Source organism: Lactuca sativa, chromosome 9, assembly GCF_002870075.4.
Source record: "Lactuca sativa cultivar Salinas chromosome 9, Lsat_Salinas_v11, whole genome shotgun sequence".
Classification (NCBI taxonomy): Eukaryota; Viridiplantae; Streptophyta; class Magnoliopsida; order Asterales; family Asteraceae; genus Lactuca; species Lactuca sativa.
The window spans coordinates 207,685,987-207,698,342 of record NC_056631.2 but is presented as its reverse complement, the minus strand read 5'-3'; positions in this window follow the sequence as shown (position 1 = coordinate 207,698,342).

Here is a 12,356-nt window from a genome sequence, read left to right as displayed (position 1 = left end):
ACCGTCCACAGTTTCCTGCAGGACCGGTGCAGGCTCTAGCATCGGCCACCTTGAGGAGTTCAGGAGGAGGACAGGATGGAGCAGAGCCCAAGGGCTCAAGGTCGTGCTTATCGGCTTGCGGCAGAGGGAGACGGAGCAGTGCCGGAGGCAGCTGCGGGTATGATGCTGTCTTGATGTCTTGATTAGTTTGCGTTGATTGTGGCGTATTGTTTGTGCTGGTAGTGTGGATTTCGATGCGGTATTCGTTGTTTCGCGGGATTGGCATGGTTATGGATTGGTGCTTCAGGTTTCGCTTTGGCATTCGTTGTTCCCTGATGGTTGGGTATGGTTATAGTCTGGTGTTTTAGTGTCGGTAGCTTTGTGCGGTTTTCGATGTGGTATTCATCCTTTGGCAGATTGTGGGTTTGGTTACGGGTTATTGTTGAGAATTCAGTTGGTTATCGTTCGTGGGGGGTTGTTAGTGGAGATGCGGCACTGGGTTGAATGTCAGGTAGCATCTGCAATCGTGGAGTGGATGATTGAAAGACAGGGTTCTTTTGGGTGGATTGATCAGGGAGGAGATGTGTTTTGCTGAGGGTTGCTTATGCTTGTGGGAAGCAGTCAGTGGGTAAATGTTCTCTTTGTGCAGGATTGTTCTGAGAGGTCGTTAATGACGATCGGTGGCAGTTAGTCAGTGCTTTAGTGGGGGAGAATTGGAGAATTCTCCGGGAGATCGATGAGTATGTAAGGGTGCTTAGCTGTTGGGATTCAGCAGTGTTTGTCAGCACAAAGTATAGGCCGACGAGAGCGAGTGTTGAGTATGCGGGGCGAGATACAGACCCAGGGCATTTGATTGTGGAGGCCTGAGAGGAGGTCGGAATCAAGCTTGAGTAAGTAATCGGAATTTTGCGATCAGAGTATTGGTACGTTTGAGGTACGAGATGGGTTGTACTGCATTAATCCCACGGGATTATGTTGTGTATGTTTCTAGGGCTGGAACCGGAAGGTTCCCAGAGTTAGAACCTGAGGGTTCGCAGAGTTTGGGTGTACGGACCCACAGAGATATAGCCTCGAGTGGCTAGTATGTGTTAGGAGAGTCGGTCCAGTCATACTGGAGACTCTGTTGGTATTGCTGGATTAGCTCAAGATTTGCGGATCGCGTATGTTGCAGTGTGATTGCATTGGAAGGTCTGGCCCCGGGTTATTGATCTTGTTTAGCGGAGGCAGTGATTTTGATGAGTGGAGAGAGTGCATGGGATTGAGAGCCCCTGCAATGAGAACCAGAGTATGTGAATATCAGTTACGCAAAAAGGGTGGTGTCGCTTGGGGCGAGCACCGTGGCACCGGTTGGAGTGGCATTATGTTCAAAAGAGTTCCGTGGAAAAGGAAAAGAGGAGGGTATGTAACTCCGAAGGGGGTGCAAGTTCACGAGAGTGAAAGCTGCAGAGCAGAGTTATGATTAGAGTATTTCGAGTATGGTTTTGAGCGTCGTGTTCGCGGCAGTGGAGTAGGAACCCATCCGGTTGGGATGTCTGTTGAGGCTCAGAAGGGATGCATGGAGAGAGAAAATTTTAAATTCTCAGTGTGAATCTGATCAGAGTGTAGGGTGGATGTGGTGGTTCATCTTGGGAGATGTTCGAGGGTATCATCAGTGTATCGGGTCTTTCCACCTGCGGGTGTTGGGACTAGTTCAGTAGGTGTATGTGATGGCAAGAGGGAACTTGTGAGAGTTGATCTGAGAGGGAGAACGGATCTCTCAGTCGGTCCGGAATGGGCAAAGTGGGCTTTGGATCGGGGATCCGGTGGTTCAAGGTTTCCCTAACCCTTATGGGTTGAGTGATCGTTGAGATTTGGAGCAAAGTGCATCTTGGGTAATTTCCGATTACAGAGAGTGATGAGCAGTTCAGAGTTCGTACTTTAGTTGGCAAAGCAGACTCAGCAGGTTAAAGAGAGTTAGTGATCGTCTAGAGTTAACAGGAAAGTTATGCAGGCAGACGCCGTTACGAGTATGTGATTCAGGTCAGCGACTTCGTATTTCTGACGGGGTGCTTCGATTTAGGAAGAGGGGTAAATGGGGGGCCCCGGTATGCTGGGTCTTTTCGTGAAGGTGCGAAGGTAGGAAGGGTGGCCTATCATTTGGAGCTGTCAACGGAATTGGGACGGATCCATGACACTGGTATGTGTCGCAGTTGAAGAGGTGTATAGCGGATGAGTCAGCAGTGGTTCTACTAGAGAACGATTAGGTGGATGCGAGCCTGTGTTACGTCGAGAGGCCAGTGGCCGTCGGAGATCGGAAGATCAAGGTTCTGAGGAACAAGGAGGTACCTCTGGTATTGGTTCAGTGGCAGCCTCGGAAGAGATCGGTAGTGGCTAGGGAAGTCGGAATGTGAGATGCGGGAGCAGCATCCGACACTATTTTCAGAGTGAGACTTCGAGGGCGAAGTCTGTTTCTAGTGGGGGAGAATTGTAACGGCCCGAAATCTCGAAGTATTATTAAATCACATTTTGGGGTGTTTTAAAGGGGGGACTCGGCGAGTTGGAGCTTGGCTCGCCGAGTAGGGTCGCAGATTTGGTCGCGGGTTCGCGACTGGACTCGACGAGTCCAGGTATGGACTCGGCGAGTCGACGCTGTTCAGCGGAAAACCCTAGCCGTTCAGTTTGGGACGTATATAAGGGATCTTATGCCGTCATTGTTCGTCTTTTGGCCGATTGAGGAGAACCCTAAACGACTGTGGCATCTAGAGCAAGCTTGAAGGCCATTAGTGACTTTGAGGGAATTGTAGTGCAAGAAGAGGAAGGATTTTGGCCAAAGGAAGATCAAGGGGATCGAGCTCCGAGGTTTGGGGACACAGAGAGTATGTTTTCAGGTAATGTTTCGGATCATTCCTGTTATTTTGATGTGTACACGAATTTAGGGTTTATGAAACCCATTTGGAGATTAGATGGATTGTTGTGTCGTTACCCAATGTTTATAACCTTGTATTAGGACCCTTAGAGGTCCAGAAGGTCCCATGTATGTATATTCGGGAATATATGTATCTCAGGAAGCAGTTCGATCGACTGCATGGCGTGGACTCGCCGAGTCGGATGAGCAGACTCGGCGAGTAGCTTGAAGATTCACTGGGACTCGCCGAGTTGTTCTTCAGACTCGGCGAGTGGAGTCGGGGTGGCCCCGCGATTCTTCCAGGAGTGACTCGTCGAGTCAAAGAGGATACTCGACGAGTAGAAGGGGAATCTTAGAGGATTGAAGGACGACCAGACTCGCCGAGTCGCCAGGGAACTCGCCGAGTCCAGTCGAGCTGACAATGGACTATTGACCAGAGTTGACTGGTGTGATTTCTTAGGGTCAGTTAACGTGGAAGATAGAAGTATTAAATAAGGGATATATGATGTTACAGGGAGCTTGTAGCTCGGAGGATCAAGTGCAAGGGATTTTAGGAGTTGCTATCTTCCAGTGTCCGCGAGGTGAGTTTTCTCACTATACTGTACCCGGAAGGGTTGGATTGTGTGACCGGAAGGTCAAGTATGTTATGTGTTATGTTTATATGCTATAAATGGAAAGTTAGCTGTTACGCGTGATATACATGCTTATATATGGGCCGGAAGGCAAGGTATTATGTGACAGAAAAGTCAGGTATGATATATGATATATGTGCTTTATGTGTTGGAGTATTTGTATTATGTGTTATATATGTGTATGGGCCGGAAGGCAATTATCTTATGGGCCGGAAGGCGAGTATCTCATGGGCCGGAAGGCATTGTACAGTTGACCGGAAGGTCAGGGCCTGGAAAGGCGTATGTGCGTAAGGTATATTGGGGAACTCACTAAGCTTCGTGCTTACGTTGTTTATGTTATGTTGTTTCAGGTTCTTACAGTAACGCGGGATGGCAACGGTTCGATTGTACACACCGAAGAAAGAGTTGTGTTTTGGAGGATCCTGGTCTTCTATTATAATGAAAATGAAACTATGTTTTGTAATTCGAATGTGAATAAGATTTTAAATAAGTGTTTTTAATATTAAATTGGTTAATTAAATGAAAATTTTGTTTTTTTTGGAAATCATGGTGTTACAGAATTTGTTCCCAAAACAAAATATAAATTTATCAAAACATTTCTTAAAGAAATGTATTTTCATTACATTACAAAAACTCGGGATGTCAATCATCGATACAGACCATAAGCATAAACCAAAAAGAAATAAACATCTTAGGCCACAAAACGTAATCTGGCCTCAATTCCACAATCTCTCGTCAAGTCATCCAACTATGCTTTTGCCACTACCTGTAATACAAGAAACTAAGTGGGTCAGGCTGCGGAGCCTGGTGAGCATATATGGTTTTCAACCCACAATAAATAAGTTTATTATTTTTCAACAATCATTAAACCCGATTACCCATTCCCGTTATCCTCACCTTACGTCCCTAAAGCATCTATCATAAGGGACCTATCTTAAGGAATTTCATCGGGATGGACACTACTGCTAAGGGGATTCCTCAGCCATAAGTGTCCGTAAGGCAACCATGGGGGGATGGAGTACACCGGTGAACACTTCGTTCACAAACACCTACAGGTTGCGAGCCTGCTAGCGTTCCACTGGACTTCCTAGAAAAGTCTGTGGTCGTCATCCATACTCCGCTAGATGACTGGAAGAACGTCAACATTGAGGCCTCTCATCATTTTATTTCATCACACACCAACTATTTTATCTACCCATGTTCTACCCAACATATTTGTAGGTATAAAATATACATACATGGTCTAGATTTGTAAAACAAAGCTTACATCTTTTATCCAACATAACTTTCAAAGCATAAAATACATATACGGTCTAGATCTGAAGAAAAAGTTTAGATCTGAAGGAAAGAAGTTCAGATATTTCATCCAACATAGATCTCAAAGTACATAGTTTAGATCTGAAGAAAAAGTTTAGATCTGAGATGAGAAAGTGTAGATCTAAAGGAAAAAGTTTCAGATTTGAAAGAAAGAAGTATAGATCTTTCATCCAGCAAACATCTCAGGTAAACAGATAACATATATATATATATATATATATATATATATATATACATATATATATATATACACACACACACATAGCACATAATTTATATAAAATACTTCATATCTATGTGTAAGATGAAAATGACTATACACTCACCTGATACATAGTGATTTGAACAACACCTCACTTCTAAAAATAACCTTCTTTGATGAAACTGAGAAGTTTGCTTGAAAACCGGGCTCTGCTTGGGCAGAGTTTCAAACCGAAAAACTCTTTTTCTCGGAGCCTTCGGGATCTCCGAGGCCTTCTTCTAGAGTGAGAAAGGTTTCCTAGGCTTCAGGAGAGTTAGGTTAGTCTAGAGAGAGAGAGAGAGAGAGTAGAGGGAGAAAGATGTGAGAAAAGAGTGAAGAAATCGGATGGCTCTCGGCCCCCTTTTTATAGCCGCGAGGGCTCGCACTACGCTGGGCGTAGTTCCGAGTACGCCGAGGTTGTACGACAAGCATCCGAAGATGGCTGAGTCATCGTGGCTCAATACAGACCGAGGAAAAAGTCAACACACAGGGCATACCTCCTTCGCACGTGGGGCGTACTTGGTACGCGAGGCGTCCGAAGTCTACACTGGGCGTAGCCTCGCATCCAGCTTCGCAAATTGCACCTCTTACTTCTAAAATTCATAACTTTCGCATACAAGCTCCTTTTTTGATGTTCTTTATATCCACGAGTAGGTGGGACCATACTCTATGACTTTTGTTTAGACTTCGTCGGCTAATTCTTGACCGATTTTGAATTTAGTAGTATGAGAAGATTACACTGTTTAACGATCGTGTAAAACTTATAACTTCTACATATGAACTCCATTTTCGTCTGTCTTTTTACGGTTGAGCTCCTATTTTATGAGATCTTCGATTCTCGTTTAGTTTGCGTCGGGTAAAAACGGATCGATCTAATATTCGAACTTCGGGCTGTGCACTACCGATCCGAAACTTAGAAAAATCATAACTTTCTCATACGAAGTCAGATTTGGGCGTTCTTTTTATGCACACTCTCGGTTTAACGAACACTATGACTTTCATGTTGATCACAAGGCTAAAAAGTCCTCTATCGTAAATTCACCATTTACCACGTAGTGTCGTGCCGGTTCTGTTGTGAAACTTCGATAGGCCATAACTTCTTCGTTATAACTCGGATTTCGGTGCTCTTTATATGTCCGGAATCCTTGTCACGACTGCTATAACTTTCTTCATAGATATCGGGTTTATCTAACATTTTATTTTTGACGCTTATTTTTATCTTTATTTATTATATTATTATAAACAAGTAATAAGCACACAAAAGCACATAATTCACGTAATATTCAAGTAATTCATCTTTATTACTTTAAAATGGGTTACAATGGTTGACCTAGAATATTACATCATCGCATCAATTCTTAGCCTCGAAACACAGTCGTTAAAACAACCATCGGGCCCCGGCCAACTTTGATCCCTACTCGGAACAATCTGTCTGTACCATATGGTAGGCCCCACCTAACTCACTCATTAGGCCTTGCCCAACATACATAAAACACATACACACATGCAAGACCACAAAAAAGCATACATATAACCATAATCCATGGGTCAGTATTGGTGCCTTCGACCCATTAAATGCTTGGAGGAGACTCACCTCAAACTGCTGAGACAACCAAATAAATACTCAGACTACTGATCTGGGAAAATCTCCGCACTAAATATCATCAAATAATACCCTAATTAATAATTAGGTCATAAACCATAACTGGAGCCCCAACACATTGTCCTAAACCTCTAAGGTAAAAGACTATTTTACCTTTTCCTTATTGGGCCCAAATAGCTTGGCCCAATAACCCTCTAGTGGTCCAAGGCCCATAAAATGGCCCAACTCACAACCTAAGGTCCAATTATGGCCCAAAAGACATAAGGCTCAAAATCCAACTAAGGCCCAAATCTCAAAAGAAGTTCAAGTCCAAAAAGGGCCCAAAACTAATGAAAGTCCCCTGCATGGCATATGCCCCTCGTACCCCATACGTACGACTCGCGTACTCGATGTTGACCAAGAAGCGGGCTGCTGGCCCAGTACGCACAACGTACTAAGGACTATGCTCAGCGTACTGAACATAGTCCAAAAGGCTAATCAAGGGTCTTAATTCCTTAAGACCTTAACGTCCAAACCTCATATCTACATCATTTCAAGGTCCTAACATGTAAAGTTGGCAACTTTATAGTTGTACATAACTTAATGGGACCCAATACTTATTTTTGACCATTAAGACCCATAGTAAGAGCACTAACTCATGCATGATCCAAAATAAAATATCAAGATAGCATTTTTATGCACAATGAATATCATAAAGGCTAAGATCTAGCATTCCTAACCCCTAGGGTGGCTCAAACCCGCAAGGAGGACTCATGGGATCATAAAGTGCACAAATCATGCCCTAAACTAGATCTATCATAAAGAGCCATCAAGTTAAGAGCTTTATACCTCCAAAAGCTTTCCAAATTGGTGATGATTTTGGATCCACAATCTTCAACTACACCAATGCAACTTACAAGAGCTCCTATACCTTCAAGATTACCAAAAACACTCTCAAATGTCACTTCCAAGCTCAAAACACTCAAAAGGAAATTAGGGTTTCGTTCTCAGGTTTTGGAGAGGTGGAGGATGGTCATAAGAAAGTCCATGGGTAACTTAAGGTGTATAAATAGGGCACAAACCCTAAAAATTAGGATTATCCTTGGTGACCGTATGCCCTGCATACCCCCACGTACACCCCGCGTACGTGGTTTCCTTCACGGCAATGCCATCGATCCAGTACGCCCAACGTCCTCCTAGCGTACGCCCAACATACTCGACTAGGGACCAACATGCAAGGGTTTTAAGTTTAAGGTTTAATAGGAAAATACATGGAATGGAAATGCTACAATTATCCCCCACTTGAATCAAACTTCATCCTTGAAGTCCATCGCTGTGAACAAGTCTGGAAAATGCTCACTCATCTTGACCTCGGGCTCCCACATCTATTCTAAACCCTTGAGGTGCTACCATTACACCTTTACCAAATCCATCGACTTGTTCTGCAGAGCCTTCGTCTTCCTGTCAAGGATGGCAGTCGGTTTCTCAATATAATTAAGGCGGTGATCCACCTGAATATCCTCCAATGGAACCCAAACATTTCCGCACCTGAGAGATGTGAAACGTGCTATGGATCTGAGTAAGCTCCTCAGGTAGATCCAAGCGATAAGCAACCCTCCCCACCTGGCCCAAAACCCTGAAAGGATTGATATACTTGGGGCCCAACTTGCCCCTCTTCCTAAATTGGATGACACCTTTCCAAGGTGGCACCTTCAGGAGAACCATATCCCCAACCTGGAACTCTAGATCTGATCGATACTTGTCGGCATAGCTCTTTTTCCGACTCTTTGCTGTCTGAAGTCTACCCCGAACCTGCTGAATCAACTCAGTAGTCTTGAGTACCACCTTAATACTCCTGGTGACTCGCTGACCGACCTCACCCCAACATACCGGGGTCCTGCACTTCCTCCCATAGTGCATCTCAAAAGGAGATCGATCAATGTTGGCATACTAACTATTGTTATACAAAACTCCGCCAAAGGGAGATATGTATCCCAACTACCACCAAAATCCAATACACATGCCCAAATCATATCCTCCAAGTCTGGATAGTCCACTCACTATGTCCATCAGTTTGTGGGCAGAAAGCCATGTTGAAATGTAGACGAGTACCCAAATCCTCGTGAAACCTCTTCCAAAACCTAGAAGTAAACTGGATGTCCATGTCTGAAACCACTAAAACCGGCATCCCATATCGTGCCACAACCTCCCTGATGTAAATGTTAACCAACTTCTCCGTAGAGATACTCTCCTAAATCGGAATGAAATGCGCTCTCTTAGTTAATTGATCCACGATGACCCATATCGAATGCACTCTATGCACAGTCTGTGGCAACTTCGTGATGAAATCCATAGTAATATCTTCCCATTTCCAAACGGGAATGTCTAATGGCTAAAACTTGTCGTGAGATCGCTGATGCTCGACCTTGACTTTCCTACAAGTCAGACACCTCTCCACATACCAGGCTACATCTCGCTTCATGCATGGCCACCAATAATTGAGTCGGAGATCCCTATATAAATTTGTTGCTTTGGGATTAATAGAGAACCTCAACTTGTGCGCCTCTTCCATCAAAACCTAGTGCACACCTCCTCAATTCGGAACCCACACCCTCTGATGAAAGGTCAATAACCCCCGACTATCATAATCGAAGGAAGCCACCGACCCACTATGCGCTCTCTCTTTCGGTGCTCTTCCTTCATAGCCTCAACTTGAGCTTCTCAGATCTGCTCTAAAAGTGGAGTAATCACCATCATCCTCAAACAAATATCCCTGACCAGATCCGCGACCGCCTTACGGCTGAGAGCATCGGCCACCACATTGTCATTCCCCGAGTGATAAAAGGATCTCACAGTCATAATCCTTCACCACATCGAACCATCTATGTTGTCTCATGTTTAGATTTGGTTGATCCATCAAATACCAGACTTTTGTGATCCGTGTGGATAGTACAACGGACCCCATAGAGGTAATGGCGCCAAATATAAAGGGTAAACAACATAGCCCCCAAATGCGAATCATGCATAAGATAATTCGCCTCATGAGGCTTCATCTGCCTTAAAGTGTAAACGATAAAATGACCCCACTGCATCAACACTGGTCCCAAACATGTGATCGACACATCAAAATATACCACGAAATCCTCAATACTCTCCGGCAGGGTCAAAATTAGAGCCTCACATAACCGCCGTCTCATAGCTTTAAATGTTGCCTACTGCTCTGGCCCCCTATGATATGTGACAGTCTTTTTCGTCAACCTATTTAGAGGAACCACTATCTTGGAGAAATCCTGAATGAATCTCCGATAGTAACCTGCCAATCCAAGGAAACTCCGGATCTCAGATGGAGACCTCGGAACCTCCCACCTCATCACCGCCTCGACATTGGACGGATCGACCAGAATACTGTTCTGGTTGACAAGATGCCCCAAAAATTGCACCTTGCGCAACCAAAACTCACACTTGGAGAAATTCTCATACACTCTCTCCCTCCTTAGAGCCTCCAATAACTCCCTTAGATGCTCCTCATGCAGCTCCTTGGTCTTTGAATAGACCAATATGTCATTAATACATGCAATCACAGACCGATGCAACATGGGTCTGTATATGCGATTCATGAGATCCATAACTACTGCTGGAGCATTGGTGAGCCCGAAAGGCATCACCACGAACTCGTAATGACCATAATAAGGATGGAAGGCCGTCTTCTGTGTATCCTCCTCTCTGACCCTCATATGATGATAACCCGAACACATATCAATCTTAGAAAACCACGATGCACCCTGAAGCTGGTCAAATAAATCGTCAATCCTCAAGAGTGGATAATGGTTCCTCACTGTCAGCTTATTCAACTCTTGATAGTCAATACACTTCCGATATGACCCATCATTCTTCTTCACAAACAAGATCGACACTCCCCATGGCGAACTACTCGGCCGGATAGAATGCTAAGAGAGATGCCTTTGTATCGGTATTGTATAAGCTCGTAGATTTGCATGCTAGTTCTGATTAGCCAGTGATAGGTTGGCCTGATATGTGATGCCTGGTAGCCTAGGAAGCATGGGATGCTGGATTGTGTATGATTTGAATGCATAAGGAAATCAGTAGCAGGAGTGGGAGCTCCTAGTATGTGTTGTAGTATGTGAGATTGGATGCTTGTGATTATTCTATGGATTAAAGTGTCGTTGCACGAATGGTGCTTACTTTGTGCTTTGTGGAACTCATAAGTGATATGAGTTAGCTATTGAGTGAATATGTCTAGTCACATGTGGCAAGGGTTAGATAATCTCAGAGTGACAAATTTGACCCTATTGCGTAACTCTCGTTTGAGTCTAACCATTGTAGGGATGAGTCTGTTACTCGAAGGATTATCTAAGCTTTGTTGCATGTGATTGTGTTCATAAGGTAGCTAACTGACATCATGAGGAGTTCTTCAACAGCTGATGATAGGGTGAGTCGGGAACTTAGGAGAGCCTAGGGATTGATTCGGTGGGATTTGTTGCGCTGTTTAGTGGGTGTAGGTGTATGGGTTTTAGAAGGTGACTTAGAGGATTTTAGAGGATTCTTGAGGAAGGTATGGATAGGTATGGAAAGTAGTATTGGGCCCATACTACTAGAAGCATAGGATCCATACACGAATCAAAAAAAGTCTTGGAAAATCTAAGAAGTCTGTGGGATGAAGATTCTTGGGTATAATTAGATCTTTTGCATGTCATTTCAGTATGGTGATGAGCACTCAGGACTGAGATTCATATTCTGGTTCCGACTCTGGATCAGGTACCGAGCCGACCAATGCGCGGTCATGGGAGTTCATCTCATCAGAGATTACTCATAGTGTTATGGAATGGACCTCAGTGGTCTTTGGTTCAACCAAGGGATGGGTTTTGGAGCTCTTTGATGGTCATCTCAGGGCCTTTCAAGTTGTTATTGTGGTAGGGTAGTTGGGGGCTCATATGGAGCCCAAGGCTTGTGGATCCCTAGAAACCTTCAGGAAGGAGGATCCTATTGTTAGTTCTTGCCATTTGGGATTGGAAGTGAGTTTTGCACCATGACCTCAGGATAGTCGGGGTAATTCAGGAGGAGGAGGAGGTCAAGATTTCCTTTAGATGCTTTTGCGGGTATGACATCTTCTATTTTCTTCTGGGTTGTTATCATGAAATTGTATTGCGTTGGATTTTGCTTGGGTACGGGTAAGTTATATTTCGGGTTGGTTCTCTGCTATTTTATGGGTTATTGTCGATTGTTATATGCCATTTTGCATGCCGAGAGTCTTCGATGAATCTTCAGAGGGTCGTATCTTGATTGAGTGGGTTTCAACGTGTTCAGTGGTGGATCTGGGTCTTGGTCGAGATCAATTAAAGGGTGTTGCTTGGAAGATCTTTGGTTAGAGTTTAGTGGTTGCATCATTTGTTCTGGTATGATTGGCGGTTGTAAGAACTTTTGGGTTCAAACCTGTAACAACCCAAAGTTATTCATCGCTGAAAACCCATTCTACCTGTATAACTCGCCGTATGTCAATTCGTTCCGACGTCGTTTTTGGGTTAAATTAATTAAACTTATATGTTTAATTGATGCTAATGAGTGTTCAAACCTGTTAGGAACTCACGAAATTAACCCAAATTGTATAATTTAGAAATTTTAGAAACGTCCCCGTCGAGTTACGGAAACTTAATCAGGTGCGACCAAAAGCCCCGTTTAATGCAGGTATCGGGTAGAATTCCA